The sequence below is a fragment of the Trachypithecus francoisi genome, unplaced genomic scaffold, assembly GCF_009764315.1.
Source record: "Trachypithecus francoisi isolate TF-2019V2 unplaced genomic scaffold, Tfra_2.0 Contig01585, whole genome shotgun sequence".
In the NCBI taxonomy this organism is placed as follows: Eukaryota; Metazoa; Chordata; class Mammalia; order Primates; family Cercopithecidae; genus Trachypithecus; species Trachypithecus francoisi.
In genome coordinates this window covers 2,448,001-2,455,440 of record NW_022681444.1, presented here as the reverse complement: position 1 = coordinate 2,455,440, position 7,440 = coordinate 2,448,001, and the positions used below count along the sequence as shown (strand labels likewise).

The following is a 7,440-nucleotide window of genomic DNA, read 5'->3' as shown; positions in this document are numbered from 1 at the left end:
AGGATAGTAAATATGTGCAGTGCCAATTTGTGAACCTATAGAATGTTGCCAAGTATCAATGTTTGGTTACTTCAGTTGACATATTTATTTGCATGAAAGAGTGTAGGAGATGTTTAATATACACTTAAATACATTCACTGAAGAAATTAAGTAGAGGTTATTTTTGCATGATAAAATGTAACTGCAAAGCAACTTTTTACACCAATATTCTTTGGAAGATTAAATCTCTCTGATTCAATATTAAATTATCTTAAAATAGAGAAATTATCTCAGGAGTCAGTTTTACCACCCAAAAAATGTTACATTTGCTGATTCATTGTATTTTAAATAAAACAGCCAACTATTCCTAACACTTTTCAATTACAGTATTTAGAAATAATTATAACAGCCTTTTTCTTGAATAAATATTAAAATTTGGTAATTTATTATTTCTGAAAAATCAGTGAAAACATCCATAGGATCTGATGCTCTGTTGCTTGAAAAACCAAATCATTGTTTTTGCACTGGAGAGTAGTAGAGCAGATAATATACCATTTAAAATTCATGGAACTGATTCAGGCTCCTTGTGGACATTAATTTGAGGACAGCAGTGGTAACGAAAAGTACAGTAGAAAAGACTTGACATAGTGAATGTGACCTCTAACCCCAGCCGTTGTAAAGCCAATAACTTTGAGGTTGAATAACGTAAAACTTGCTTAGAAAACCCAGCTCTTCCCCTCTAGTCTCCTGCGCTCTTATACATTGATACTTTACACCTATTTTTGCTGTACCTCTCAGTCTTTCCTGGATAATGGGACCATTTTACTTTAAAAAAAAAAAAAAAAGAAAAAAGCGATTCATCTTCCTCAAACTAGAATTTCAAAGCCTAATACTATACTATGTTCCAACTTCATTGAGTTTTGAACAAGACTTAAGCATGCCTTGTGTTTAAGGAAAAATAATTGATGTGTGAATGGAATCAATCACCTATTGATGGGAAGGGTGTCAGGATAATGTAGGGTGATCTGCCTTTAATTGGGTAGAGATAACTGTATTAAGTATAACTAATTTGTTGGTGCCATAGAAATATTTCCTTTGGAATTCCGTAAATATGAAAATTTTTTTAAACTAAAATTGGTATTTTACACTTACTAGTTTAGTGTAATATTGACTTTTGAGAAGAATTCCAATTTTACATGACATTGTTATTTAATCACTGATTGAAGAACCATTCTTAATTTTAAAATATTTTTGTTAATTTCTTTTACAGTTTTAAAAATTAATAATATTTTTATTTTTGAGATGGAGTTTCGCCCTTGTTGCCCAGGCTGGAATGCAATGGTGCGATCTCAGCTCACTGAAACCTCCGCCTCCCGGGTTCAAGAGATTCTCCTGCCTCAGCCTCCCAAGTAGCTGGGATTACAGGCGTGCGCCACCACGACCAGCTAATTTTATATTTTTAGTAGAGATGGGGTTTCACCATGTTGACCAGGTTCGTCTCGAACTCCTGACCTCAAGTGATCCACCCTCCTCGGCCTCCCAAAGGGCTCGGATTACAGGTGTGAGCCACTGTGCCTGGCCTAAAAAAAATTATTTTTTAATAGTTATCAGACTAATCAGTGTGATTTTTAAACATACTTGGACAGTAGACTCAGAGTTGTTTTTTTTTTTTTAATAGTTTGAAGTCCATTATATTAAAACTACAAACTCACTTATTTAAGCCTAAATTTCGTCATAGACTATAAATTGGGGATCAGTTTCCTATTTTGGTGGACAATTCCAGTCTACTAAGACAATCATCTTAGGTGTAATATTGCTTATTAAGACATAGGTAATTTTAGGTTTTATACTTTTCTCCTAGGCTTATGGAATGAAAGCTAATAGGCTGAGTTATATCACTTTCAGAATGAAATAGGGAATTATGGCTAGCCTTCTTACAGGTCTGCAGTAAATGTTACTTAAATGTTTGTTATATCACTGATTTTCTTTTCTTTTCTGAAGCTGTTGTGAATGTCCACTTTGCCAGGATTGAAAGTTGAAATCTGTAAACATTACAGTTTGAACCATACATTTTGTCAAACATGAAATCAGTATGAATAAGTATAAAATTTGAAATGATCATATATGATAATCCCAAAAGTAAATACTTCCAAACCATAGAGGGATAATATTGGCCGGGCGTGGTGGCTCAAGCCTGTAATCCCAGCACTTTGGGAGGCCGAGACGGGCGGATCACGAGGTCAGGAGATCGAGACCATCCTGGCTAACACGGTGAAACCCCGTCTCTACTAAAAAATACAAAAAACTAGCTGGGCGAGGTGGCGGCGCCTGTAGTCCCAGCTACCTGGGAGGCTGAGGCAGGAGAATGGCATGAACCCGGGAGGCAGAGCTTGCAGTGAGCTGAGATCCGGCCACAGCACTCCAGCCTGGGCGACAGGGCGAGACTCCGTCTCAAAAAAAAAAAAAAAAATTATTCCCACCCTTCTTTGCATGCTATTAATTGCTTTTTTCCTAAATTAAAACTATGTATTGTGGTATATTAAAAATCTGCAGGAAAAATTTGCTTAAAGTGTTTTAGCACAATAAGAATTTTTATTACTCAGGAGTTGGAGACTAGCCTGGGCAACACAGTGAAACCCTGTCTCTAGTAAAAAAAAAAAAAAAAATGAGCCAGGCATAGTGGTGTGTGCCTGTAATCCCAGCTACTTGGGAGGCTGAGGCAGGAGAATCGCTTGAACCTGTGAGGCGGACTTTGCAGTGAGCCGAGATCGTGCCATTGCCCTCCAGCCTGGGCGATGGAGCGAGATTCCATTTCAAAAAACAAAAAAGGAATTTGTATTACTGTTTCCTAAAAAATGGTTTTTGTTAACTCATTGATTATATCATTAAAAAGACCTTCTAATGGTTCAGTACAATAATTTAGAACTTGATTTGTGTGGCTTTTTATAGTTATCTGAATGCATTCCTTTTGCCACATAGACCATATGGCTAGTTCTCCTACTTTTTTTTTTTTTTTTTTTGCTTGTTTTTAATAAACCTTGCTGTTCAATAATCAGAGAAACCTTTATTTTGGAGGATTCTTCCAGTTGAGGTAGAGATGTCTTACATAATAGGAAAGGCAGATACAAAGTCCTAACATTTTCATAGCAGAGTTTACAAGTAAAATAACTTATCCATATAGGTTATCTTTGTTGTGTAGCACCAGTATAACAATGGTTTCATTAATCATTGAATCAGATGAAGCAGTTATAAATCACTTTTTACTTTGTGCTAAGAATTATTGTAATTTCAGGCCACTTTATTATTTCCTCTGAGCAGTTTCCATTGTAAGGTTGAGTTTCCCTTTTTTAAATTCAAATCATCACTAAAGGTTAAGATAATCAAATAGGAGTTAAAATAAGTTATGTTTGATCTTTTTCCCTTGAAAATAATGAACTTATTGTCTACATTCTGATTACTAGGCAGAAATGCACTTGTTTAAATCATAGCAGTAATTACATTTGGAGGATATAATTACTCAATTTTCTAGTGGTGTGAAATACTTAAAAATTGTGCTTGTCTGTAACTGAAATGTTATAGAATTGTAACACTATAGGGATTATAGAGTTATATTTATTAGCTCTCCTCAAGAGATTGAAGCACAATATTTTTCATGTAACAATTCTTATCCAAGTGCTGCTAATCTGTTGTGCAAATAATGAAGCTATTTGGTTGCCTGTTTAGCTATTCACAAATCACTGTAATCTTTGAAACAATCTTGTTGTTCATTTGTATTAATATTTGGATATTGTGAGTTAATACTTAGGAAAAAAAATCCATCGACTCAGCCCTGTTAGCAAAACTGTTTGGATTCATTAGTTTTTATATGTGTTAACAGTAGAATAAATTTTGAAGGGGCTATTTACTACCAATGACTAAGGGGAAAATTATACTGTCACTGTCATTTGACTTGAACATTTGTGGTATTATAAAAGTCTTGTCAGTTGTGTTCTAAATTGCTTAAGCCATACGTTCTCTTAAACAGGATGTTTTTTGTTTTCTTCCTTTCCAACAGCCTTTTTCTTCTTTGTTATGGTTAATACTCCATAGATTTTAGAAATTGAGAAGTTGAAACATTTTATTTTCTTGAGTTCATCACTTTTGACTCTTGTATGCGATGTGATTTGTCATAAAAGATACCCTTTCACTACTTCACTAAATGAATTTCAGAGTAAACACTGTGATTCTGCAGAGCGGATTCAGTAGGCTTTCCAATGTTTTCTCCTGCGATACAGTGCCTACCACCTTCAGGGCACTTCAATACCAGAGGATGAAAACTGAAACGTTTTGATGTTTATTGAATAACGAGATTAGAGAATATTTTTTTGTTGTTGTCAGTGTATTAAAGAAATTTTCACATTGATAAATGTTCTCTAGGAATGTGTCTACATTCATCAGGTGTGAACTCCTGTACATGAATTTTGTATCTTGAATCCACATATATATTAAGTGTATCATCAATATAAAAATAAAAATTATTTGCTTAAAGTTTTTGGTACTTTTTCGGTATTGACAGCTGAACTGTTAGGGTTTGTTTCATTCACTTATCTCAGAGGCTTTGAACCATCTTGGGGTTGATGCTTCTTGTTAGTTTGTAAATGTCTGAATCCTGGTTTTGGTTTTCCCGTGCCCTGCTCCTGGAACACGCGAAGGAAGGGACTGTTGAAGAATTGGGTGGAATCTGCTTACTCTTGGGCTGGTGTTAAGTCTGGGGATGGAACCAGAGTTCCTTAAAGTGGAATGGCTGGCTTGGCACTGATGAGTTCAGGGACCTGACTTAGGTTACTGATATGGACTGTGACTTTTTGTTTGAGACAGAGTTTCGCTCTTGTTGCCCAAGCGGGAGTGCAATGGCGCAATCTTTGCTCACTGCAACCTCCACCTCCCAGGTTCAAGCGATTCTCCTGCCTTCGCCTCTCAAGTAATTGGGGTTCGAGGCATAGGGCCACCAAGCCCGGTTAATTTTGTAATTTTAGTAGAGACGGGGTTTCGCCATGTTAGGCTGGTCTGAACTCCTGACCTCGGGTGAACCACCGGCCTCGGCCTCTCAAAGTGCTGGGATTACAGGCGTGAGCCACCGCGCCCGGCCTGGACTGTGACTTAGAACAAGACAGTTTTCCCTGTTTTGTTTTCTTCTTTTCCTACTGCCTGTATGATTGCTATTTACTTAAAGAGACGGAGTCTTGCCGCGGTGCCCAGGCTGGTCTCGAAGCCCCGGACTCAGAGATCCTCCCACCTCGGTCTTCCGAGTAGCTGGGACCACAGGAGCGCGCGCGGGGCACTTTTGATGCTTTGAACTTTCTTCCTAAGGAGAAAGGAGACGGCCCAGCAGCGGATGGTGAAGCTAATCCAATATAGTGAGCTGCCACTAGCGTTTTTAAGTGCATTACATAATAAGAACGTGATTCTGGTGGACGTTATGTACTCGGTTGCGATATAAAACGCGTCATCTACAGGAGGTGACAGGCGCCAAACTTTAAAAACTGGTCTCAAGGTGTAAGGACTAGTTTCTGGAGCTACTGCCTTCTGAGTGAAGATGGAGGCGCAGACTTCCCGGGTCACACAGTGGCAAGGCAGCTGCCTAGGGTGCGGCGGGACCGGGCGGCACGTGGGGGCGTCTGGCCAAGGAGCGCAGCCCCGGCCGGGTTTGTAGCCAGCACAGCGCAGCGGTGCCTGTGGCACGGACTGGTTCTTTCACTTTTGACACGAAGCCCCTCCCACTTACCACGCTCTGCACACGCCCCTGTTAAAACAGAAAAAGACCAAGAGAGGCCTCGGAAACTCAGTCATCATCTGCGGCTCTGGCCGCTCGCTGACGTGGCGAACTGGGCTGAGGGAGCGCCCGGCTAGGCACTCGCGCACTCCAGCCGTTCCGGCCCAACCGCCGCCCAGAGGTTAGAACAGCAGCCGCCAAGGCTGCTCACGGGCGCATGCGCGCGTTGGACCAACTGCCTCGCGCAGTCACTTCCGGCGCGCTGGGAGACGTGCGGTTCCGGGTCGCTGCTCGGCTCGCGGGCCGGGCGGTGGGGGCTGGTGACGCGGTCCGGGGCTCACGAGAGGCCCCGGAGGCGGGGCTTTGCTGGCTGCCCAGAGAGAGGCAGGTGCGCGGGCCAGGACTCCGGGAATGCGAGTAGGCCCCTTATTCTCCCGGTGGCCTCTGTCTGTCCCCACAGCGGCCCGGTCAGGGTTGCCCAAGCCCCAAGGCGGGGGGCGGCACCGGAGTGCTGAAAGGGTGAGAGTGGGGGCGGAGGCGGGCTGCCCCGGCCTGGGAGTCTGGAGCCTAAGGTTCCGGGATTCCTCCCTGCGCGACCTTGGACAAGTCGCTCCTCCTCTCTGGGGCTCAGTTTCTCTGCTGTCAAATGGGAGAGATGTTGGATCCTTCCTTTCTTTGACAGTCCAAGCACGGGCGGGGCTGGAGGGAGCCTGAGGGAGTGAGATCCAAACTGCCGTGGCAGACACCTGCCTGCCTCCCTGGGGGTTAGGCATCTGTCTTTACCCAATTTTGCTTTGCTTTTTCTCCGTGCAAATTCGTGACCAGACAGTCCAGGGTCTGGCCAGGTAAACAGTGTGTGAGTATAGTAATCAACTGAGAAATAAATACTGGCCCCAGGAAAACTTAACCTCATTCAAATTGTTTTGCTTAGGGCTCCCGGGGAGAGATGAGTTTAGGCACCCGCTGTGGTGATCAATTGTGTTCTGTGCGCTTGTAAGTGAAGCTCTTAGGCAAATAACAAATTCATAGGAGATCAGGGTTAGGGAGGGTATCCCATTGAGAGTTGTGACAGGTTTTCTTACCCCCTTTAATCCTTCTTTTGTCCCTCTTCCTTCACTTCTTCTCCCCATCCCTACCCAACATTTCGGCCATACACTTGAAAAGAAATAGCCAATGAATTTTATTTTGTCTTCATGCAGGACAGAATGCTTTGACCTCCAAGCTCTTTTAAATCTAGTAGATAAGCCAGGTGAGTAAGTGGTTTACAGACATTGAAAGTAAAGTTTCTGAAGAATTGTACAGACTTAATGGAGGATCTGAAGTGGTAAGATGGCATTTGTGTATCTCAGAGCAGAGCTTAGGTATCCTCCACAAAACATGGAAAGTTCAGGTTGGAACCAGAATATTAGTGTTTTATACACCATTGAATTTTTGAATCTTACTTTGAATATCATGTCAAACATTCTGAAGAAAAGAAACAGGCCGGGCGCGGTGGCTCACATCTGTAATCCCAGCACTTCGGAAGGCCGAGGCAGGTGGATCACCTGAGGTCAAGAGTTTGAGACCAGCCTGACCAACACGGAGAAACCTCATCTCTATTAAAAATACAAAATAAGCCGGGCGTGATAGTGCGCGCCTGTAATCCCAGCTGCTCGGGAGGCTGAGGCAGGAGAATCGCTTGAACCCGGGAGGTGGAGGTTGCAGTGAGC

At 42.0% G+C, this 7,440-nt stretch overlaps 1 protein-coding gene and 1 long non-coding RNA gene across 6 annotated transcripts in view; one reads left to right on the top strand and one right to left on the bottom strand.

Annotated features, from left to right (window-relative positions):
- Positions 1-2,980: 2,980 nt before the first annotated feature.
- LOC117071170 lies at positions 2,981-5,949 on the bottom strand. The gene is made up of 2 exons (XR_004432176.1): positions 5,744-5,949; positions 2,981-5,323 (listed from the first exon to the last, which is right to left on the bottom strand). It is a non-coding gene; the product is annotated as an uncharacterized LOC117071170 (long non-coding RNA).
- A 31-nt stretch (positions 5,950-5,980) lies between these two features.
- Positions 5,981-7,440, top strand: part of GOLGA1 (golgin A1) — a 69,852-nt gene continuing 68,392 nt past the window's right edge. For 2 of the 5 annotated variants that reach the window (XM_033190887.1, XM_033190897.1), the window contains exons 1-2: positions 5,981-6,119; positions 6,931-6,980. The gene's annotated coding sequence lies outside the window, so the exon portion shown is untranslated. The other 3 variants (XM_033190885.1, XM_033190889.1, XM_033190894.1) reach the window with 3 other exon arrangements.